This window comes from Anser anser (assembly GCF_964211835.1).
Source record: "Anser anser genome assembly, chromosome: 4".
Lineage (NCBI taxonomy): Eukaryota > Metazoa > Chordata > Aves > Anseriformes > Anatidae > Anser > Anser anser.
The window spans coordinates 22578199-22604497 of NC_139724.1; the positions used below are offsets into that span (position 1 = coordinate 22578199).

General features: G+C 35.4%; 1 protein-coding gene across 5 annotated transcripts in view; it reads right to left on the bottom strand.

Moving 5' to 3' along the window:
• The window catches only part of LOC310899262 (teneurin-3-like), a 1088357-nt gene that overhangs the window by 634762 nt on the left and 427296 nt on the right, over positions 1-26299 (bottom strand). For all 5 annotated transcript variants that reach the window (XR_014584113.1, XR_014584114.1, XM_083835486.1 and 2 more), the window contains exon 6: positions 14733-14772. The gene's annotated coding sequence lies outside the window, so the exon portion shown is untranslated. The remainder of the gene's footprint in view (positions 1-14732; positions 14773-26299) is intronic.

The window sequence follows — 26299 nt, forward strand, 5'->3', positions numbered from 1 at the left end:
TAACTTATACAACATTGTAATGTGTGATTTCTCTTCAAACTTAACTAAGCAAGCCTTCCTTTTTCAACTTTTAAATAATGTATGTCTTTGTAGGCTCACATGAAGAATCAACTGGAGAGAAACTGCCACAGAAGGGATGGCAGAAAAGAACTTTTGCTGCATCTTTTATTCTTTGAAACAAATCAACCACTTTCAGATTTATACCCCCAGAAATGTTTTCAACAATCTTCACCTTGTAATAACTTGATTAAATCTACACTAAAAGCCACTCAGATAGCTACGTGGTACTATAAACTTTAGCAAGACCCACAGGCTTGCCAATGTTGCTGATTAAGCACAACCTGCAGGAAGAATCAGGTAGCTGAATCAACATATCATAAAATGTAAGTTGTTGAAATACCAAGAAAAAATAAGAATTTTCTTTCAATTACAGCTCTTTGAAAACGTGCATAATTTTAACCCCGATCATTTATCTCTCAAAGGAAAAGGGTGGAGCTTGTGAGAGGCACTAGAACTTCCTCTTGTCTTGTCTGCAGGTATGAAGCATATTGGATGTGTACTAAGACTTGGAATACCATAACCAAACCAACCCACACGAAGAGTTCCAGGACTGTGTGCAGAATATGGGGCAGATAGTGGTGGCGTGACCTGGCATATGACAAGCCCAGCTACCCTTCACTCCCTCACACAGCCAATCCCTGCCCCACTCACCAGACAATAGCACCGCCTGGAGAACCTTCCAGAAGCACGAGCTGACTGCTTACACACAGCCACTTGCCAGGTGCTGTGAGGGTTTCAGCCAATCAGGCGCGAGTATTCGCTACCTGCACCTGTAATGGTGGTGCTGGAGGCACCTGGCAGGGCCCCCAGCGCTGAGGGAGATAATGGCAGCTGAAGGAATAATTGCAGCTGAGGGGGAACAGCTGACTGTAGACCTCGAGAGTCCCAAACAGTCTTTCACTAACTTCAGGCTTGAAGGGTTTTTAGCAGGAGGCTTAGTAAACCACAAACCATATCTTTTACTTTAAAGTGCAATCATAGAATCATTAAAGTTGGAAAAAGACCTCTAAGATCATGTGGTCCAACCATCTCCCTAGCATCAATATCACCCACTAAACCATGTCCCTAAGCACCACATCCAACCTTTCCTTAAACTCCCCCAGGGACGGTGACTCCACCACCTCCCTCAGCAACCCGTTCCAATGCCTCACTACTCTTTCTGAGAAGAAATGTCTCCTAATTTCCAACCTAAACCTCCCCTGGTGCAACTAGAGGCCATTTCCTCTAGTCCTATCACTAGTTATCTGTGAGAAGAGGCCAACCCCTAGCTCCCACAACTTTCTTTCAGGTAGTTGTAGAGAAACAGTCCTGGGTCTGCAGGGCAGTGCCTGTCGTGCTGTTGTAAGCAGTCAGGTGTCTGAGTGCTGTGGCTGAGCAGTGCGTTCCTGTAAGCTGACAGACAGTTGGCCAGGCTGCCCTTTGAAACTTAGCACATTTTGGCACAAATGTGCGGAAAAGTGATGTGCTGCCTTGAAGTATTTCATGTCTGATGAACTAACACATGCATACCAAAGACTGGCTCTTGACTGGAGTTCACCTTTCTGAAGTTGAAAATGGCAGTTGGAAATGAAAAGAGAAAAGCATCTGCTGGGCAACAGCACTAACATAAAACACATTAAAATGTTAATCTTGGACGAAGAGAAAAAAAATAAATATATGAGCTCAGAAAGTGAAGAGACGATCCACTTTCTGACTCTATTATTCTCCAATTATCAAATCTTACTCCGTTGTTTCCCTCCCCCTGCTCTTGTTTTGTATCACCAAACCACTGAGGAACAATCCCTGGCAACTCTAAATTCAGTGTCAGTTTTTTTTTTCTTGAAAGACAAGAAGTGAAACAATACAATAACAAAAGCTGATTGACATTAAATTGTATTTGCAACACTACATTACAAGAAATGGAGGGAAAAGGAAAAGAAAAGGTGAGGAAAAGCCAGAAATTAGAATTTTCTTAGTGAATACACAAGAAGTTTAGAAAATACAGTAGCAGCACGTATGCCCTAATTGCTATTATATAGTACTGTTTGAAATGAAGATTGAGTGACGTGAAATAGGACAAGTCAAGAAAGAAATGTTTGTGGATGAAAAATGGAGTGATCATTCAGTCAAGGGTAATCAATTGTACCTCTGGAAATTTGCTTTTCTGTAGCATTCAAGTACACAGTGAAACCTGAGATCTGAATAGACTAGGAGCATAAAATGAAGTCTTAGTTTACAGTAATTTACTCTTAGAGTCATTTGCTTTTCTTTATCTCAGAATATTTCTCAAAGGCTTGCATTTTGGGGCAAACCAGCTGCTAGATATGCATTACCATTACAGATAGAAGCAAATGGTTATTTATGTACACTAAATTAATTATCATGCATATAATTCTAAATATAAACATTTATTTGAAGAACTAAATTTGAATATCCATGCCAAACACAATCTTCTAGACTTGGGAAAATAGAATATGCATAAAATGTTAGGAGTCAGTATTAATGAGATACTCTCAGAGAATATGTGTTTTGCCTTCATGTGATCATCACAAACATCATATGATTGTTTTTCCTCCAACTTTTTTAAAAGAATGGGTGAATTTAAAAACCTCTTAGATGATTTAAGCAGATCTCTATCTTTGCTGCTCACTATACTGAAAATTAAGCAAAGTTTAGAACACAATAAGGACTAAATCAGTATCTCTCAGTTTTAATTCTAATATCATGACAATGACAACTACGGAATTCAAATTCACATGTGATGTTGAGTAATCAAGCAAAGCCTGATTTATGTTCTCTGCACAGGATATTACTTGATGTAAAACAAATTCTGTTACATATTAATAGATACACACTACTAATTGCAGAACTATAAAGAATATACAGGCTGTGTGCTACACTATGAACACTTATCAGAAATCTCACTCTATAGAAACAGTATTTTCAGAAATTACCACAGTATAATATTCTACAAGATTAAGTTATTGATCAGAATACCTCTTAAAGATGATTCCTTAATGTATCTTAGACATGATGAATGTTTCAATAGAATGATTTCTTTTTTAGAATTTACTAAACGTTTGTAATTAAAATGAGCGAACATGGATTTTAAATATTAACAGTCTGTCTTTGTATTATGTGCCAAAGATGTTAAAAAGGAAATAATTTTTTATTTATTTTATTTTTTTGTATGCCACAAAGTTTTCTATTTATTTTCTTCAATATTTTTCAGTCTGGTATCTTTACACCTCAGTCATACAGTACATTAGATAGAAGACATCTCCTCTTTTATATGTTTTTTTATTTCTATATCATTACAATTGCATACTGATATAGATATTGCTGGTATCTTTTATTATTTTCTTAGTAAGGTTTAGTTGACATCAAATTTTACCCTGTACTGCATAAAAGCCTGAAAATTCTTTAAGATCAAAGAGAATAATAATTAAAAAATAAAATAAAATTGTGTCCAGAGATGGGAGACCTCCTCCATAATTTATTCTTATTCTTGAGACAGGACAAAAAGCAGCTCATAAGCAAGTTGTAAACAAACCTGAAAACAAATTCCATAATTATTATTTCCTTGTGTTTTGGGAAAAAGACATTATGGCATTCCTCTGGCCAATAATATATTCTTACTAACAAGGACAGTACAACCTTAATGATCTGAAACTCGTTTATCTGGGAGACATAAGATTCAGTCACATAAATGAGTTGTGGATAAACTAAGGTCACTAAGCAAAAGATCCTGCAGAGTCTATAAGCTCCACAGGATAGAAACTCTCTCCTGCAGAGCCTTTCTTCTGAGAAACAAGTAAACTCTGCAGGCTCAAACATTTCTGTACACAATATTTTAAACACACACACAAAAAAAGCAGATACATTGAAGCAGCCCTGACTGACACACCAAACTTTAAGATAACTATATGTTCTGGTTATCACAATTATCCAGTTATATCTGTGTGGGTTATTTGTTTTGTTGTTGTTTAATTACAATACTACTAGTTCATTTCTAGAAGATTCCCATTTACATTAAGGATTCTTCTTTGTTTTCTCCCACTTGGAAAATTCTCAGTTATATTAAGATGAAGGGCAGAGGTCTAGAGTAAAATTTAGTATGCAATGTTAAATTTACTCTGAGGTAAAAAGAGGCAAGGATAAGTTAAAGATTCAGACTTTTGCTGTATTCTCTATTGACTTCTCTGTGTGTTCGGTGGTTTTTATGAGAGTGGTAAAAAAACAGGCAAGATCACCTGTGACAACAGGCACAAAATATCAGTAGCAACTGTAAATGAATGAAAATTCTTAACAAAATAAGAGTATACTACATGAGGATATTATAAAAAAAATAATGTTATAGCCTAATAAGAATTTTTTTATCTATGATTTCAAAGTATTTACTTTTTAGTGGAAATAAGAGAATTTTCCTGCAGGGAATATCTGAATGTAGTGCCATCTACTATTCTAATACCCTATAATAACCAAGATAAGTGAGATTTAACAACTCTGCAGGACTGGAGTTTATATCCTGCTTGGAAATTATAAAGTACAGTAGCAGTCAGCCCTCTTTTCCTGTGGTTCCCGTGAAAGAGTTATGATGTTTATTACACACTGAGCCTTTTTACACCAACACAATACGTATCTGATATTGTTGATGATACATTTTAAGAATTCATGGATACTGAAAACATAAAGGTTATTTTTGGATAGATTTAAATCAGAAGACGCAATGGGAAGAGGGACTTTTGGTAGGCCTGGAGGCAGAACTCATATAGAGGTGGACTGGACCAGGCTGATTGGGAATTTGGGAATGGGAATAAATAATTGCTGGGCAAAGCATCAGAGGATGCCGGAGATTTTGTAGAAGATCAAACCTGACAGTTCTACATGTTTTTGGATGAGCACTGTTCTTCATGCATGCATACATACGTACCTGCACATGTCGACAGATGCATCTATCTTGCAATTCATTTTTTTCTTAAATGATGGTAATTTTTAGGTCAGTCTTCCCTTGAATTTTGAAACCCTGCTGCTGACTACACTACAACTATACCTCTATCAAGGAAGAGCTCAGTCTCATGCATTTTATCTGAAAATCTGTAATTCTGCATAGAAACTACTGGTATGGAAATAGTCTTAGTTTTACCACAACTCTTAATACTGGCAAAGCTAAATATTGATATGAAATGCTACTTTTATCATTCTGTAACTTTACATATGATTTGTTAGTAAGGGAAAAACAAAACTCGGATTGATTGTTACTTTATTTTATTTGCAAATAAATGGAGAAAATATACTACGTGGTAGTATAGGGTTACCTGCACTCTTCAGCTCAGGACTGCATTTGCAGTTAATTCACTGGCGACACACAATCATATTGTGGCACAGTAGAGCTAACAATCTCACCAATACGGCTTCTCACTGAGAAACAGTCCTGTAATGCCCTATAGGCATATTGGTCTTCTTCAGGCCCAGAAGCACTGGTAGAAGGAAATGATAAAATTTATATTTTGGTCACTTTCAAATCTAGTGAAAAGCAAGTGCATTTGGACAGAAAGCCATTATAGAGTGCTGTAGAGAGACACATTGTTAACAGAACTTGGCTTGGTCCTTGTAAGTTTTAAAAGTGGTTTTCAGGAGAAGGGATTACAGGCACAAAGTCTGAATATGAATATAGGTTACCTCTAACCCCAGAGTTGAATATAGGTTATTGCTATTTGAGAAATTGTTTACTTGAAGACTGAGCAACTCTGTCAAAGTAACTGAATATATTTATAGTCTTCCTCTGTTCCATCAGATCTTGCAAATTTTATTTTCACTTTATGTCTAAGAGTCTGTTGGAAGTGACTCTGATAGTGGGTTTCCTCCCTGTTTGCATCTGAAAAATGATGTGCGCTGTGCTGATACAACAACATTGAGCAATTACAGTAACGACCCAATGCTTGAAAAGTTTTGTTACTGTCATCTGAGTTGGGAACTGCTTGAGATCAAAATATAAGTGTCTACATTTATGCAAAGTTTCGCTTTGAATAGAGGTTTAAAATAAATTGATCACACGTCAAAATCAGTGGTGCTTCCTGCAGTCAGACAAAACAGCTGAGTGGAAAGATATACCAACTAGGAAATGTGTTTTGTAGAGCTTCAGATTATGATATCTAGATCAGAAATGATGAACTATAAGGATCCCTACAAGGTTTTGTACTGCCAGAGATTTGCGCAGGTGCTGACGATGCTTCGCAAAATTAACTTGCTACTGGCCTCTGGAACAATTTGTTGTAGATGACCTTTACTGCTAAAGTTGAAGACAAAGAAAGGACAGGAGATAAAGATGTGGAAATCAAAACTAAGGTCAAATGAAACTTGCTGAGCATTAGACTTTCAGGTCAGCGATAGGCTGGGAGTTGTTTTGTAGATAACAGTATATAACCACATGAATCTGTGTATGGAATTAGATGGGCCTAGTAATTGTTCTAGTATTTGTCCTGCAAATTTGTTAACACAGTTGCTAAAGCAAATTTACATGTAATGCAAGTTATGTAAAAAGATCATCATTTTTCTACAGTGTTTCTTTTTAAACTCAAACATGCATGAGGTTATTAGATATACTGAAATTTTCCCTTTTCCCTGCCTGGTTCATACATGTAAATTGTCAAATGTAAGGGGACTGGCACTCATTTCTAACAGTGTTTCAGACATCTGCAGCAAGAGTAATATAATAATAATATAGATTATTTGCTTTTTTTTTTTTCCCAATCATGGGTCACTTGAGTTAATTTTAAAACTGTATATTAAAGTCAAGGTTTATTCACAATTAATTAGGCATTAGAAAAAAAACAAAAAAACATGGATGGGTATGCACTGAGTTAAACATGTTTAAATAATCCCTTGCAGGTGAATGGGAACAGGCTGAATAAAACTTTAAAACTAACTCTCCGTGAAGGTGTACACTCAGCTTCTCAGCATTGTACATTATTACATCTCAGTCAAAACAAAAATTTCACCAAGCTTTTTGTTATTGCACAGGAGAATCAGGTTAATTTTTAGAAATGATAGCAGATTTTCTGGCATTTAAAAAAACAACAACTTTGGGTGTGGATTGCACTACAGCAACTTGTGGTATAGCAATTTATGTTCAAGAACATGAGGGAAAACTGTTTAAGAAAGCATTTTGTATATCTTCTGTAAAAAAAGAACATCCTAGATATTATTTCATCACTAGTAGCTTTACTCATTAAGATGAAGCAGGTAAATTGCTACCTGTGGCTAAAGCATCTTAAACCAAAAATCTATTATATATGTATCTGACTTTGTAAGAAGTAAGCTTCAGACTGCATTTGTCTTTTTTATCTCCATTAAACAGCAGTAGATGTGTGAACAGAATCTAGAATCCTCCCCCAGCAGAAAACAAACCAACCAACCAGCTTTTTCTACATAGAAAGTTTTACTTTTATTATGTGTTATTATTGCTTTAATAGTCTCAGACTTTAGTGGCTGAATAAAATATGATTAATAAGGTATAACTGAAGTTCCCTCATCTGTTAAATCTATCTGCTTCTTTGCTGCCTATCAGAAGAAAGTATTTTCAGTGATGGTCATGAAATTTAATCCTTTTTCTTCCTATCCTCTGAAATCTGGCTTAGAAGGCAACAGAGGGCAATAGTCTGTTATTACTACAATGCTGAATACAGTATACAACTGTACACACTCTCTCTTAAGAGACTTTCATTGATAAATTAATAGTAATTAATAATAATGCGTTGCTCTATCTGCAAGTATCTAGGGATATTTAACTATAATGTTCCATACATTTCTGTGGGCCTATAACTGAATACTCTTTGACATCTAAATACCAGAATTAATTGATCACTTTTGGTAGAAACATGTTAATATGATTGCTGGAAGTACCAGCATATAATAAAATGAGTTTCAGATGTTCATCTTACTGAATTAAGGAATTAAAGTTCAGTGTGAAAAACAGAGAAGACCTGAAAACTTTGCTCCACAGACCAGAAATTACTCTAGGTAATTTACTCTAAGTAATTTCTGCTTTGGGCCAAACACATCACCTTTCTAGCACACAGATCAAGAAGGAAATCCACACTGCTTCTTTTTCAGGCTTCAGATGTACTGCCTGTCCTCTGCCCAGATTCTACATCTGAGACTTTCCCTAAAGTACAATTATGATGACGTGAAATTCCTACAGCAATGGTTAAAAAATTTGACAAAGGTATAAAATGAGTTTAAATATTTCAAGAACATGAAATTATATACCAAATGAAAAAGATTAAGGTGGCATAGAGATTTGAAAATATGGATAAGGATACACTATTATATCAATCTGGTGTGGTATATTAAGATTTTCTGAGAGACCAGAGGAAATTCTGTAATATGATTTGTAGTTTATGGAGATGTATAAGTGACCCTTGCTATGACAGATCAAAAATAAAGCAAGTTTCATCCAGAATCAAAGTTAAAATACAATGGAGCTTATTTTAATGCATCAGCATATTTTTCTAACCTTATAAATGCTATCTAGACTGTAATAGCCTTTTCTTTTCTTTTCTTTTTTTTTTTTTTTTTTGCCAGAGAAGGGACTATTGCAAATTATGAATTTGTAAGAATGAATTTTGTAAGAAATAAAATTTCATTTTCTAGAAGGCAAGCTAATCCTGAATTGATGTCTTGCATTATAAAATAAAAGTCTAGTAGTTTTCTGGGGTGAACATTAGGTAGCCACTTAATAACAACAACAGCGTCTGCTTTCCTTTTTTTTTAAATATGACCATTTAGAGAAATGTCAGGAAGGAAAGATAAACATTTCTGTATAAGATAGACATGTGCTAACCTGTGAAAGATAATTTGAGTAGTCAGCAAATCCCTACTGGCACAAACATGAGGAGACACTGGCCAGAAAAATCCGTCTGGTTTTCAGTATGTATAACACTTCTCTTATCAGGGAAATAAAAGTGTCTCTCACTAAAATCTTAGCTGTCACATTAGCATTATATCAGTGCCTGCTAGCAACCATGGTGAAAGGCTGTTAAAGTTTTCCATTGTAAATACTATTTTTCTGAGAGCTTCAACAACACTATAAAAAAGTGACTCTGGGAAACAATACTGTATTACGTATCTGTTAGACCGCATGTCTTCAGGCACTTATTTCTTAATTCCTCTACTTAGGTAGGTCTAAATACTAATCTTGAAAAGCAAAGCTTAAGTGAAAGGGATGGGACAGAACCCTCAAGTCCTTGAGCACTGGGCACACAACGTGCAACTTGCGATCTGATCCTCGTGCTGGGATGCAAGCCAGAAAATGTAGTATCTCTGAATTCAAATTCCTTTGAATTCAGTTGATTTAAGCAAACCATAGTTTAAAGACAATGTTTATTTGGATTCATAGCTGATTTCATATACTTCAGTAAGACAATTGTTCATGAGTACTCCTCCATGGTCATTTCTCCAGCTTTCTTTCATGTTCAAGAACAAGAACAAGCTGTACCACTGAGAGACTGATCTAACTGAAATATTAATTGAAAAGGGGAACACGACTGATGGCCTTAAGAAGTCATAAAGAAGCTGGAAGAAAAAAACACCAATAGGACAGGTGTATATGGACTGAGATCCAAAAATGATGATGTCTGGAAACAGGGCAGTATGTAATATGGAATGTGGAATAAAGAAAAAAGAGAAAAGGGAAATGGGAAAAGGGAAAAGAGAAAGGGGAAATTGCATAGCAAATATGGATAAACATACCAGATTAAAAAGGAGGAGGAATAACCTACTGCCTATCCAAACTTGTCCAAACCAGGAGGGTAGGAGTGAGCCTAATCAGCTCTTTGATTGGTATTGCCAAATAAGCAGGCATTAAAAATCTCATTTAGTATGTCCCCAAAGTACATGCGAAACACAAATAATAACATTGTTCCTAAAGACTGATATTTTTTTTCCAGACAGAATTGAAATGCCATTTCATTGAATTTGCCATTGAACCTTTTAAACATTTTTGCCAGCTCTGTAGACAGTTAGAATTAATCCTTTACAACAAAGGGCAAAATAGTGATCGTAGTTTTACATTTTGTTGTTTAAAAAAAAGGAAATATCAAAAAAAAAAAAAAACAAACACAACAAAACAGACAACATTAACCATCTGTGTGCATTAGTAACTATTGGTGTTGCTTCTGCAAGTATTTTGAATCAGCATCTAGCTTTCATTTTCACCAAAGCTGTCGGAGTTCAGTAGTTCAGTATCTCTGCAAACAGGATCATAAATCAGTACTAGTAACTAATAGCTATTAAAAAAAGAAAGGAAAAAAAAAAAGAAAGAAAGGAAAAGGAAAGGAAAAGGAAAAGGAAAGAAAAAGAAAGAAAAAGAAAAAGAAAAAGAAAAAGAAAAAGAAAAAGAAAAAGAAAAAGAAAAAGAAAAAGAAAAAGAAAAAGAAAAAGAAAAAGAAAAAGAAAAAGAAAAAGAAAAAGAAAAAGAAAAAGAAAAGAAAAAGAAAAGAAAAAGAAAAAGAAAAAGAAAAAGAAAAAGAAAAAGAAAAAGAAAAAGAAAAAGAAAAAGAAAAAGAAAAAGAAAAAGAAAAAGAAAAAGAAAAAGAAAAAGAAAAGAAAAAGAAAAAGAAAAAGAAAAAGAAAAAGAAAAAGAAAAAAAGAAAAAGAAAAAGAAAAAGAAAAAGAAAAAGAAAAAGAAAAAGAAAAAGAAAAAGAAAAAGAAAAAGAAAAAGAAGAAAAAGTAAAAAAAGAAAAGACAAAAGAAAATGAAAAAGATTTCTATTGGCATAGAATGCAGCAATATTAAGGTGGACAAGACTGTGCTCACCTAACTGTCACTAGCCTGTAAGAAATAATTGGTAGAAGCCTTCCATAGAGCCCTAAGTATGGCTGAAGAAAAGTGCACTTTTTAAGTTTAATGCTTTGGTCTCATCTATACAGAAGCAGGAAGCTAGTGACTGGATGAATGAATTTTGCCTGAGAAAGGGAGAAGGACACTTCAACGCTAACAAGACAGAGAAGATTCTCATGAAAGAAGAGGACAAAAAATTCATTAACATTTCACAAGTGGCAAGTGCTTAGCTCAATAAGAAAAAATACTTCCAGTGAGCAAGCCGTTCCACTTTAATCTACCATATCACCACCCTGGAATTTATTTCCACTATTTCTCAGTAATTAATATATAAGATATAGATGAAATTAATCTTGAATTTCTGTGTATACATTTATGCAACTTAAAACCACAATAAAGACTCAGGAGCAGAACAAATGCCTTACAAATGCATTAATCATAAAAAGGACATTTAAAAAAGAAAGTAGGGAAATTTAGCATCTACTGTACCAAAAAAAAATTTGCTTTTCTCTTTTATTTTTCCTGAAGTAACCAAGAACTGCTTTTAAATTTAGGGCAGTTCCAATTAGTTTCCAACTCTCTCTCTCATATTAATAACAATTTCATAACTGTTAAAAGGTATTCTATTTTATCCACTATTCTATTCGAAAACTTAATTCAATTCAGTGTGAAAATTAACTAAGAATACCTACCATACATATAATCTATAAAGCTCAGCAGTTTTAAAGGGAACACTAATTCCATTCTTCCCATTTTAAGAAGGGAAACAATAAAGAAACACAGAGGTTAAGTGATTTGCCCAAGGTCAAATATATCAACAGAAGAGAAGTCAGAAGATCATAGATTAGTGGACTTTGTATTAATTAGCATTACATTGACGTATTTGTAAGACTGCAGGTAAAGATTGCTTGCTGTGTAGTAATGTATCCTAATAACTCTCTGTGGGAATATCCACTTGAAGGAGAAAGGAAGTAATGAGAAAAGGAATAGTAACAAATCATTAGAATATGATAGTGTTCACTGAAGAGTTGTTAGACAATTCACAGGTGGAACAGCTTATTGACTGGTGGTGGTGCATTCTCTTCACCTAAAATTGCAAAGGTATGGTGAGCTAGAGGATGTAAAATGCAGTGCAAATACATATGAATAAGAAGTTCAATCCAAGATGTAAAAAATCACAGTCTTTGAGATTGATGTGCATATTAGGCAAGTTAGTATAAACTGTAAAGATCTCAAGAGTGGATCTTGAATAAATATGAAGTACTTAGCAAGAGTAAAGATGGCTTTTGTAAAGGCAATCTCTGCTTTGGAGACCTACAGAAATACTTTGAATTGTTGAACAGACATATGAACGCAAGTGATTTGGTTGGCTGGAGTTACTCATTTGGAGTTTACCTTGGGTCGGCAAAATGTGTTTGGTAAAGTTTCTAGGCAAAGGCTATTAAAAATCAACAGTAAGGGGATACAAACGAAGGTATGTGTAACTGATAGCTCAAAGGCTAAATACTAGAGAGTAGGAATAATTGTCCAGTTCCTGCAATCAAGAGACAATTTATAGGACTTTTGAAAAGTCCACTGCTGGATCAACATTCATAACTGATCTGGGAAAGGGAATGGAAGTTGGAGGGAAATGGTCCTTGTCACAGAGTTGTTTGGGGCTGCAAGGACAGAGACAGACAGTAAGAATTCCAGAAACAACTTAGAAGACTGAGTGACAAGGCAATACAATAGCAGATTAAATGCCATGTAAATAAATGTAAAGTGATACCCAAGGTGAAAAAAACATACATTCGTACATTGCCTACAACATAGTGGCTTGGAGCTTTTAAGTACCATGCAGAAATGAGCCAATAGTTCCATAACAGTTCAACATTAGTAGTCAGTAAGAAACTGAGAAGAAATGCAGGAGAAATCATTTTGAAATGGTATAAACCTAAGAACCTCTCACACTTTGAAACCCATATCTAGCTTACAAGTAGCAGAGTAGTATACTTCTCTTGACAAGATCTCCTAGGAGGGATATAGTTGATGCTCACAAATTAGTGGTGGCATAGAGGGAATGGATAGACATTAACTGTTTACTGCTCTTCCAGTTCAAAACAATCCAATACAATGCAGATTCACGTGAAGCTAGACAAAACTGTATTAAAAATAAATAAAGATTGGTTCTTTATGCACACATTGAAGAGTGTAGCAGACCTGTGCAACTTACTGTCAAAGGACACCATTTTGAAGTTTACATAGGTTTATGGGAATAGATTTGTGGAAGAGAAAACCAACAAAATCCTAATCTCTTATAAACAACCTTCATCTAATAGAATTTCTTCAGCTAGAGCTGTTGGAGGCTGGGGGAGTGTCTGGAGAAGTATCATGTAATTCTTACTCTTACTTTTTTCTAGGAATACACTTATCACTGCCCAGAGACAGGATGCATAGCCAGATGATTCTTGGCAGTTCTTTTGCTGCATGTTTACTACTCATTATTTTTGTGCAACTCCCTGACCCAGGCATGGATGCCGTTCAGGCATCTAGGTTTTCTTGATGAGTGACATATGGGAAATACTTGTTTCTCAGTTTTGGGTTCCTCTTGGAGGGTATAAGGGAAGAATGATCATAAAATACAGGTGTTACAGTACTTCACTTATAAACAGATGCCTCCTTTATTGAATAACGTATGGAAAGTCAGAATATATATATATATATATATATATATATATTTAGGATTGTTAGATGCTTTTTGCATTATCATGGCCATGAAGAATCTTGCTTCACATGCTAAATTATACGTGGATCAGGAGACAAGTGCAAACATGGAATCTCTGTGAAAAGTTAACAAGAGTCTCCCAGTGTGAATTGCCCTTTGCCATTGCAGAATACCTCTTGGCAACAATCAGAATACCAATCAGATCAAACACAACCTGCTCTAAAGCTTTTCAAATGAAACAACATGGCTTTATAATAGCGTTGAGTAGTAACACTTATTTAATATGTACATTAATTATTGCTGAATTATAATGGAGTTCCTAAAAAGATGTATAATGTTCACATTAATACTAAATGAATTCATTATGATCAGTGTAATTACAATGAATACTAACTAAATTAATGGCAGTTAGACAAGTTAGAAAAAGTGTCACCCATTTACTTGACATGTTCCAGCCTGAATATATTTTGGCATTGCATGTGTAATAGTAGTGTGAATAATAAAACAGTGTGTTTAGCACAGTATTTTAGTATCATTGAACAACTAATTATTTTATTGTATGTTGTTTTTATGAGCATATATATATATATATATACACAAAACACATCTTTATTATCTGAAATACATAAAGATAGCAAAGCTTCAAGTCAGTCCTATGCTTCTGCTTAGATTTAGCTCCAGGAGCTGTATATACATATAAAGTCCTAGATGCATATGCAGAAAATTGGGTAGTCAGGAATTAGACTACGTGCTGCTGTGCCCCAGTTCTGCTCTCCGGTGTTCATTCTGGTGTGGGCTCCACAGATCATCCAGTAGAATATAGAATTTCCAGGCAGAGCCTGATGTCAGGTGGTATGTTTAGCATGTTTCTGCATTTATATTTCTTGACCTGTTGGCCTAAGCCTCACATAAGCTATTCTTGCCTATGGCAAAAGAAATCTTTCCTGGGGATGCTATCTGTAGCCACATGCCAGATGTCTCATGGGCTCTTATAGAGTATTAATTGTGCACCAGTTTTCAAGGAAGTAGTACTGGAACCCAGTTTTGTCCATAGAAACAGCAAAGAAATTAAATTTTAGCAAAATCAGGAAAATAAAATAAAATGTGAAACCTAATTCGAGAGGAGGAATAAAAAGAGTTACTTACAGTGCACTTTTCAATCAACGGAATGTAATTTTGCTGCCATCTGTAAGAGCAAACAAAACAAAAGAAATAAGATTTCACAAAGCTCACAGAAATAAGGAAATTTTATATACAACTCCACAGAGTATAATTAGATGTTACATTACTATCAGGCTAATAAAATATTGGCATACTTTTTCTTCCACTACTCTGATGCATGGGTAACATCATCAACTGGATACATTCCTTTGCATTCTGTTATCTTACACGGCGTAAACTGTAAAAATCATTCACTCTTTTGTCAATGGAAGAGGGAATTGGTGGATTAGTAGGGCAAACGAGGACTGAAAAAGCTGCCAAACACTTAACACACCATCAAAAAATAGCTTTAGTCTTTGTTCACTTAACAGAAGATATGAAGAAAAATCCTATCACCCTTCAACTTTTCTTGTACTTTTTTGCATTGTATTTCAGAGGAAGATGAACTGTAGCCTTCCGGCAATCACTAATGCAGTGTTTGTATTCTGTGTTGGGATTATCCACTTGGGTGCTGCACTGAAGCTGCATGGGCTATTTTGACACTGCATCCAGATGCTCCAATTTTGCTTCAGTGACTCAGAGCACAGCCAAAATGCCTTAAAGCAATGTTCAAAGGGTTAGGTCTTGATGAACCATTAAAGTACTCAGAAGTGTTTCTAAACATTTCTGAAGCTGAATTGACTTAAGTGGCCTTGGTGTGACACCCAGGCAGGGAATAATTAATAGAAAGATTAAGTTCCTCTATAGGTAGCTGTGCTTCAGGTGAATGTCGATTTTACCTCATTTTTTTGTGAGAAAATAAAGAATAAAGTACAAATAAAAATAAATACAATAAAGTACAGAAGAGAAAACACCTTGATTTTACTTGCAGCATATCAATTCTACAAAGAACAAACCTTTTGTCTGCTTTGGATATACCAAGTGGAAAGATCTAGGAAGAAATATTTGATTAAAAATTGCACTTGTCATATTTACTGCTGTGAGACCTAATCAATTTACTGTTTTGAGACCTAATCAATTTACTGTTTCAGTAGGAATACAGAACCAGACTTTTATTTATTATTTTTTTCTCTGAATGAAGGGACCTCATGTAGAATCTAAATATAGTTTGACCCAAAATATGTATCAACATAGCTGAGTGGTACATACCTGAAAACTAAAAAGTCAATCACCGAGGTTTACTATTCCAATTAGCAAATATTTAGGGAATTGGAGAATCAATTCACAGCATCATTCATTTAATCAGAGATTAATTATATCTACTAAATAACAGAAATAAAATCAGAAAAATATATAAAGCTTCAGCACAGGCTTGAAGCTAGAAGCACCTGACTATCTAATGTTAACTAAGCCAAACTACAAATTTTCTAAAACTTTCTTACCAATGAACATACAGGATTACAATTTCATATCTGCTTAATGTAGGTTTAATGTAAAAAAAACATGCTTTATATATATATATATTTAATATTTCGTAGTTTTAATTCTTAATTTTTCTTGTTTTTGGAGTTTCCTGAATATCAGTTTTGGTCTAGTCTGATACTAGGTGAAATAAGAAAGCAGTTTCAAATGGCAGGTGTGAGTGAAGAAGAATCTTAACTGGGTTACAATAGCTCAAGCTTGGAGTATGTCAGAGGAGACAGATTTAGCACAGTATATGTACAGTATGCTAGGAGAGAGTTAACTGTGGAAAATCCTGAAAGAGACATGCTGAGACAACTGAACTGAAGGCTATCCTGAAAGAATCTTTCTTAAAAAAATCACTACCAAAATTCACTTTATGATCCCTCCAGCACCTGTTCTGCTCTATTTCTCTTATCTGTTTGCATCCAGCTGCTGCTACCAGTTAGCTCCCTTACTGGGCTGAATGGGCACTACAAAAACCCAATGATGCCCTACTTGCCTGCCCTGCCTATTTCACAGATGGGTTAGATGCTTCTGCAACACTTTCAGTGCAGAAGTTGTCCAGCTGCACTTCAGACTGCATTTGGTTTATGGGAATGGATAATCACTCTAAAGGTTTAGTTTGTAGGTTGTTATATATGCCTTTTTTATTTTATGAAATACATACTGAGAAGATTCTTAGATAACTGCATAAAGAACATGTACATGAATTATGATTACTAATTTTACTACCATTGTGCTTATACGCTCGTTAAATCTAAGGGGGTGGAGGTGGGAAGAAAGAAATAAAGATTATTTGCATTTTATAATTGTTTTCACCACTGCAGTTCAGAAGACATTTTCAGTTTTGAAAATAAAACATTTGCTGAAATGTACTAATCACTCCAGAACAGAAAATAGTTGTAGTTTTATAGACTGAGAAAGTCCAGAATTATAGAGAATCGTATGTGTTTAGTTAAAAATAGAATTCAGGATGTTTTATGGAAAATAGTTTCAACAGAACAGTGAACTACAAAAATCCAAAATACTATATATCCGTTGGCAAAAAAGTCAGCAAACAACAAATTAATAATTGGCAAATACAACTGACTCCTCCAGCAAGAATGTTGATTTCTTTAGAGTTTCTGGTTAGAAGGTCTTTCAGAAAAAATTTACTGCATTATTTTGGGAAAACTGGAATGCATAAGAACAACTCATGAGAATAATGGTCCCTGTTAGCATTTAATAAAAGAGCATCAGAAACGCAACAGCTCTGTTAGATATTTCAGGAAAATCTGGTTTACATGTAGGGCATCAGAGATGCCTAAAATACCTACTGTGGCACAACCACCTTCCACAGCAGATCTAGTGTACTAAGTTTCCTTCCCTCATGAAAAGTGTAGTGGATCTTTGCAATATGTATAATCAGAAAAGGAAAGGCTTTCTTCATTTTCTGAGGTAAACTTCTTAAACGGAAAAGAAATGCAGTCATGAAGCTTTAAAGTTTGGCTTTGTTCTTTGGATTATGGCTTGATCTTTCTTGTTTGCTCTTGAAGAGGGAAGTGTATATGTTCTTCACTCATTCATTCACTGCTGTAAAGAAAAAGCTTGGGAAATCAAGAAAAAAAGCCTTCTTTTTAGCAGAGTTATCTGAAAGTGTCCAAAGTTAGTGGATGGCACATTTCACCATTTTTATTCCTTCACCACACCCCTAAAGGAGGGCAATCATTCACTGAATTAAGCCTCAGAAAGTCTGGGTTTCATAACTGGTCTGAGCAGATTTTCTCTGTGACTGTGGACACATTTGCAACATTGAACAACTACTTCTGTAACTGCAGACTGCTCCTGAAAGATTTTCTTGCAAGTGGTCAATATATGACCTTGCCTAAAAGATTTTGCTGGCTCATTTTTTTCCCCCCATTAAAAATATAGCTATACTTTTTGGGACTTTTTCTCATATTCTGTGGCAATGTACACTGTAAAGAAAGATGTCTCAGGCTTAATAAACAGGCAGCGCTTTTTTTTTCGTGTTTGTATTGGTCTTTGTGTCTGAGCTTAAATTAGCACACTCATGTAGACAGCAGCTTCTACTAAACCCTCTTAATGACAGCGCGTTAGTTCAGTACAGGTCCTTGAAGTATGAAATGTTAGGGAATACAGAAGCATATGCAGCAGAACTTGGTGTATGAAATTTTTTTTTCAGTTAGATGCTTTAACAAAACAGGTATTGAAAGATCATTCTTTCCCCCCTAAACCACCCCCTTCTAACTTAACTAATATTTTGCCAAATAAAAACATGCTTTAATTTCATTATGGACTGACTAAGAAATAATCTGGAAATATTTCGGGGAAAAAATGTGGAGAAGAATTATCATCACCGTTCTTAAAAACAGTATTTTTGTCCAATAAGCAATACATACACTTGCCAGAGACACAGGGAACTCTGGAGAAGCCATTTAAACACAAAACCAAAGAACTGGAAATGAAAGATTAGGTTTACACACTCTTTGTAAATCATTCATGGAAGTAAAGGGAATCCCCCCTCTCTTCATTTATTCAATAGCTCCGTGGTTAGGGCCTCATCTGATATACAATGTGGGACAATCAGGTTCAAGTCCCTCTTTGTTCATGTGTTCTTGAACCCACATTTTCACTTTCCCAGAAGAGTTCTTAAACCAGTGTGAAATCTGTAATTGGCTTCTCTTGATCCCCATGGAAAAGCTGTTCTGCATGGATTATTTAAATACTGAGTCAAAGAGCGAGAATGACTCTTTGGTCTGGCGGTTAAAGCATTCACTTGGGAGGCACACAGCTAGGTCAAAGTAGCAGTTCAAATAGCTCAGGTGAGAGCATACGACTGCAGAATATCCAGTGCCTGGGTGATTCCCCTGGAAGGTGGGAAATAAGGGTTTAAATCTCAGTCAAGGGAAAGGAGTTGAAACCTAGTCTCCTATATATAGGAGTCACTGCATTAAAAACATATGGTGGGTTCTGCAGCTTTGTGGGGGCAAAGGTGAGCGGGTGGAAAGGGGAAGAAGATGAAAAAGAGAAACAGTTGTTCTCTACTCCCTGAAGTTTTGTGATTCTATTTCCTTTTCTAAAAAGGAAAATAAAAGTCATTCCAAATTCAATCTACATTTTGAAAAAAAAATTACTTTTTTTTTTTTAAAAAAAAAATTAGCAATCCCTTTATTCACCAAACACATATTCAGATATATGATGTAAAAACACATTGCAGGCTCAGATTAGATTAAAGGTTTGGATTGAAGATTTTTGCATGCATAAATCCCCTTCCCTCCCCACTGGTGGGCTGTGGTTTTTTTTTGGCTCTTTAGTTGGAGATTTCTCTTAACACATGTACGTAATAAACACTAATAACCCATGGGGAGCTAGGATTGACTGCCATTTAAGAACTGTATTAAAGATGACATTCTCAGAACTAGCAGAGTGAGAGGGTGATACTGTCCTGGAAAGTGTATTAAAGTTAAGTTTTCAGATTGTGCAGAGTATATTCATCATACTTTTTAGCATATGAGAAAGAAATGGTCATAGTTTTTCTTTTTTGAGATAGCATCTGGACACAGAGAAATCAGTATAGTTCATCTGGCAATATGAGCTTTGAATTTCCATGATATCACGGTTGTAAGCCTCCTATTTGAATGCAGTATTTTATATTTAATTTATTATATACTGCCTGAAGCACATATAAGTCCGTTTTATGAGGAAATAAATCACTACACCGAGTAACAGAAAAGTATACTTGAATTCCTGACTACTAGCCTTCAGCTCTGACTTGAGAATTCATTTGCTTTCCTGAAGATTAGATACAGATTTTTGTTGTTGTTGTTTAAATTTGAACAAGGCATAATTCACTTACGGTATTTAAATCTTATTTTTCTTTCACTGTCACTATTTCACTCCTAAAACCTTCGTGTTTTTCTGACAGCATTCAGAAGCTCCAGGGATATCAATGACAAGTTAACTGGATGTAAATCTTTCAAACAGAAAGTGGGTTTCAACAGCAAAAGGCTGGTAAAGCTGAAATGTTAAGCTAGAAATACAACATGGCTTTGGTTAAAGGAACATTTTCAGCTTTGTACAATTGCATCAATAACTTAACTTGATGGTTATATAAAAGTTACATATTCAAAAATATTCAGTCTTAGGCCAACATTTTACAACATTACTCCTTGCTGGTGTGCATGTGTATATAACACATACAAGTCACTATGCATTTCTGAACAAAAACATTAGAACATGCTGCTGCATTCACATAGCACTTATTTTTCCTTTTTATTTTATTTTTTTTAATAGCTGTGCATGGAAAAATAACTTTTTTTTTCCACTTGCCTCTTAGTAACAAGGGAAAATTATTATTTTATTTTTTTCAGTCTAGCTTTTTACCAATGATGATGCCCATTTGGATAAGTTGTGCTTCTTATAGGAAGTCATAATTCCTAAGTTTCCAGTGTTCCATTCCTCCCCACCCCCTCTGAATACAAAACAACATTTTCACTTGAGAAAACTCAAGCACTTTTCAATTAAAACTTCTCAGTCTGGGCAGGGGAGGAGGAAGTTTGTGTGGGTAATTGCTAATTTTTAACTGACTCCAATAAAAGTACTCAGTTGAGTCAGTAAGAAGAGCCAGTTCACTGACTGCTTAATATAATTCTGCTTTGATGTGACAAATTAAGATCTGAAATGGAAAACGAAGACATTGATAAATGGTGTAAATCAAGTCTCTATTCATAAAATGTATGTTCTTTCTATCTCAAAGATGTTCATAGGATATTCAGTGATGTCCTGGTTCCAGTTAGGACAGAGTTAATTTTTCCTCAGAGTAGCTGGTAGGGTGCTATGTTTTGGATTAGGATGAGAAGAGCGCTGATAACATGCCGATGTTTTAATTGTTGCAGAGCAGTGTTTACACCAGGCCAAGGACTTTTCGGCTTCTCGCTCTGTCCTGCCAGCGAGCAGGCTGGGGGTGCAGCAGGAGCTGGGAGGGGACAGACCCAGGACAGCTGACCCAAACTGGCCAAAGGGGTATTCCATACCATCTGACGTCATGCTAAACAATATATAGGGGTGGCTGGCTGGGGTGGGGGGCCGGCTGCTCGGGAATAGGCTGGGCATCGGTCAGCAGGTGGGGAGCAATTGCATTGTGCATCACTTGTTTCTTACACATTATTATTATTAATACTATTATCATTATCACTGTTATTATTATTATTATTGTTATTATTATATTCCTGTCTTAATAAACTGTCTTTATCTCAACTCACCGGCTTCACTTTCCCGTTTCTCTCCCCCATCCCAGAGAGGGAGGGGGGAGGGTGAGCGAACGGCTGTGTGGTGTTTAGCTGCCAGCCGGGTTAAACCACAACAAGTGAAAAAGAGTAGGTACTAGGGGAAAGTTCTTCCTTGTGACTAAGAAGTGTAGCAAGTGTCACTATCAAAATCTGTGGAACTTTTTTTTTTTTTTTTTAGGTTTTATTGGTTGTTGTAACAGGCGACTGAGTATTGATAGACATACAGTTTAGAGGTGCTTTCACATAAACAGTAACTTGGCACGTTTGTAGAATTTTGCCTTTCAATTATATAACAAATATTTCACAAAAGAAAAATATGGCCAAAGGGCATTTAACTACTTTTTAAGCATGCTATGGATTAAAATGTAGGAAAGAAATCTTCTGATGTTATTCAGAAATACACATAAAAGATGCTAATGTTGGCAAGCAAACTGGAAAAAGAATCAGGATTCCCTAAGTACTTTTGTAAAACATTTCTATGGCTATGCAGCAGTTACAATTTAAAATGTAAAATATATAGATAGATATATATAGATATAGATAAAATGTAAATATATAGATCTTTCAGTTCAGAATTGTGTTAGTTTAATATACAGATGTAATATCTCCAGAACTGCTGTATGATATTCTTAACCTGCTCAGTTGGTAATTTACCTTAACTTGCTTTAATTTCAGCATCACTGGGAAGAAAGCGTTACTAGAAAACTCAAGTGCCAATGCCAGTGTAAAGAAGAAAGGTTACCAAATCCTCTATGATCAGGATTGGACACATGAAATGATCAGGAGTAAAACTATTTATATAACCACATCTACATGTCTGATGTAGACTATTTCCATCACATAACACAAGAAAATACATATTGCTTTTGTTGTTTTTTAAACTTTGAAAAAGAAAAGTATGAAGTAAAAATTTATGTCTCAGTATTAAGGAGTGCAGTTTTTTTTTCAGAATTTGGGTCAGAATCAAGAGAGTGATTCTTAATAACTAAAAAATAATTAGAGAAAAAATAATTAAGTCAAAGCTAATATGATAAGTAGCCTGGTGCTATACTACACCCTGTTCTTGTCCAAAATTGTTCACTAATTTACATAAGAACAGAAAAGTAACTAAATTGTTTCTGGGTTATTGGTCTTTTAATCTTGTTTATTAATTCAGGTAATGTACCACTACAACTAGTTTCCATTTAATTATTTTTATTTATGTACCATTAAGCTCAATTTTCCTTATTTCTTTTGTAGAGAAAAAAGAAAGAGGATGAATCCACTGTATTTGTGTTGTCATCTCATTTCCAGTCCTCATAAGGCCTTTTTTCCATACTGATGAGAGAATCTTTCACATTCTTTAAACTCAATTTTTATTTCTTTAATTAGGAGCTTCTATAAGGACCTTTTCAGTGAACTCTTCACATTTTCATATACTTCTGCTTCACTACTCTAGCTGATTGTTTTGGAGTTTGTGCAGAACACATGCCTGATCTGCAAGAAAGCCGCTTTCAAAGTCTTTCGTATTCTGCCGTAATCCCCCGGTAATTACAAAGGCTCTCTTTACAACAATAAGCAAATCTGAGAGGAGTTCTATGGCTCTGCATCACACATTAAATTGCACTTGGACATTTCAGCTGAATTTTCTTCCCTTGAGCCTGAAACTTGCATATAAAAACTGCAAGATGCCAAAACACAAGAACTGAAAGGTTATGATGATGGTAACTGTGTCTATACAAAGCATTGATTAAATGAAATACAAAACACAGCCTGGATAAAGGCTTTACTTTAGCAGCAGCAAAGTCCTCATTAGAAAAGCAAAGTTGACAGAGCTTAAAAACACTTATTTTATAGCTGATAACCATTAATCATCTTTAATGACTTTTTTTCTCCCCTAGGATTTTAACAGTGCTTTTCATTGCTCCTCAGTAATTACTCATACTTATAAAATTTTTATTTTTAGGGAAAATGGGTCTTTCTATCAAAGAGAAAGATCTTGCTAGATTTGTGACTTATCTGCAGCTATTACTTGAGGTATATGACCCATGAGCTCTCAGAAGTCAGCTTTCCAGTTACTGTGCATACATAAAGGAAAAAGGTACAATACCTATCTTCACAAATAAAAACCCTGTTTGCTCTATTATCCTTTTCTTTCTTGGAGTTTCCTCTGCCTATTGCATATTGATCAAGAATATACTTGCGTTTTCTTTTTGTATTTTCAAAGGGCTACACCAAGCTCCATCTATAGCTCAAAAGAAAAACAGTAAGGATCCATGGTAAAGTAAACCACTCCCATACCTCTGATCTCACCTTGTCCTAAAAAGCTGTAAAAAAGAAGAAACAGCTTTATGCAGTTTGCCGCCAGTGTAACTGTGTTAAATGATGTGGTGGGATGAGAACACTCTATTGCGAAGATGGTCTGATAATGATCTCTACTTTTGGGAGGGCACCCATAATCAATCTTCTTTAACAGGCTGTGACACTGTTTTCTGGTGCTGGGTCAGTATACAAAATGCCTTCTTTTGCCCTGTTACCATAACTTGTCCTGCTTAATACATTATTCCGTGTTTCTCACGGTGTAGAGGAATACTCCCTGCAAACAACACGGGAAGCCAGTATCAACTGGCAAAAAGGAAACCAGACTACTGAATGGCGCAAAGGAGTTTCCACTAATTTCATCAGTGAACTACAACTTAAAGAAAATCAAACAAACACATTTACCCTCAATTTTTTCACTGACCTTGAAAACTTAACACAGCTGCCATTCACAGAAACAAGGAGAAAGATATTGATAAGCTGTTCCTCACTCTTTTTGCTTAATAACAAGTTCTTCAAGCAATCATCTACTACATGGAAATCTCAAGTTCTGCTCTACCTGAAAATTATTTGACCTCTATCGTCCCCAGAACTCCCCAATCTCTTGGGGAGATTACTGGTAAGTATCTTTCTGTCTCTCCTGATGAAACTTTTTAATACTTTCAATAAATATTCACATACTCAATAAGCCAGAGACAGTAAAAATAATTATATTCCTTGTTCGTTGAAGCAATTTACATGGGGAACCCAAGTTCTAATTACTATACTATTGTAATAGTACGTACACAATATATTATATATATTGAGTACAAAGTGGAGCTATGTCAACAAAGAAGATGTCTGAAAGTGCTGTGATTAAGGTACTTGCAGGAAAGGAAAGGAGATGCAGGTTTAAGTGAGCCTCGTCTTCCCTTTTGCCACATGAGCTGATTATTTTAATAGCTTTTGCATTGAATGAAATCGGCCTGATTCACTTCTGTGAATTCACCTCGAAAACTAATTTCAGAGTTAAGTATTTGGTTCTTTTCATTGAAATTTACTGTTTCTAAATTAACTGTAATTGCATATTTATGGTTAGTACCTCCAGCTAGACGCACCTTCCACAAACCGCGAGTGAGTGCACGTCATGCGGTTTGAAAGAGTTTTTTCTCCGTGCTTCTGGAGACAACCATAGGCAAGAGGAACTACGAGATGTGCACGTTTTCCTTTGATAACATTTTACCAGCAGCTGCCACCTTCAGGGTCTGTCTCCAGTCACAGTCACTACAAATTTATTTTAAACAAAGAAAGGTCTTAACGACCAAATACTAAATTACTTCATGCTTTGTTGGTCACAAGCAACGTCTTATTCTCTAGCACCCAGGAAGTCGGTACATGTTAATGTACAGCTCTACAAGGCTCTTTATGAAGCACTGCTTAATAAATAAAATAAATATCATGGTGGTAATTTATGGCTCTGTCAGTATGGCCTCTGCAGAATACATTATTATACCGTAATAAGAATACAAAATGATCAAGCAGGGATGACAATAATGAGGACTGTATGAGAAGAGGGAAACTACCCCTGCCTTAGAATGCATGAATGGGAAATGATGGGAGTTAGGGAGTACCCCAACTACGTAGAAACGATGATTGAATGAGCCTCTCGTGTGAATAATTAAACAATTGCCCATAGGCTGTATTCTTCTAATAGTGAGGGTGCACATATTTGCTTGCTATAATAAAGCACCTACTGGGGGCTTTTTTTATTTTATTTTTCAAATTTCCCCAATCCATCTGCTAATAAAGTAACATTTAAAGCCTTGAAAAAATTCCTAGTGATGATTGTAAACATACATTGCATGCATGTACATTTTATGTCCAAATATTCTGGTAATATTTTCCTCTGAATTCTGTATCAATATCCTCAAGTCAGGACTTGAAGATACTCACCACAAGATTAAAAACCAAACGAACAGCCCAAAATGGAAGATCTGATTAGGATCAAAACAAAGAAACAGTGTTCAGAGAAGCCTGTCTCAGCGCCTAAGAATTTTTTCTTTCACTTGGTACAGAAAAGAAAATGGAAGATAGCCTCACAAAGTACAATAGAAATGGTAAAGCTGAATTAGCACAGAAAGAAACTACAGAATGAATTTATATAACTGATGAAAAGTGACAACTAAATGTGGAAAATAAACATTTTGTAATAGAATATTCCAACTTGCTCTATTACAGTGTTACCCTGTGTTGGCTTGTATTCAGTAAAGGCAAGAGACCAACAGTCCCTACAAGGAAATAGCTCACCGAGCAACCAAAGGCTACAATTTGTGTCCTAGTTCTCACTAACACACAAAATTGTGCCTGTCTGCTACACATACGTTGCCTAGCTGACAGAAGTTGGTACCATACTGACTGCTGAAATTAATATAGCAAAGATTAGCTTGTTAAATTCGTGCCCCCCCCCCCCCCCCCCCATTTTTTTTTAATCACATTTCTGTGGTAGGCTACCTGTAACAGTTTCACATCAGTTTGCAGCTGGTCTTGGGCAGTAGCAATAACCACTAGCAACAGGAATAGCCT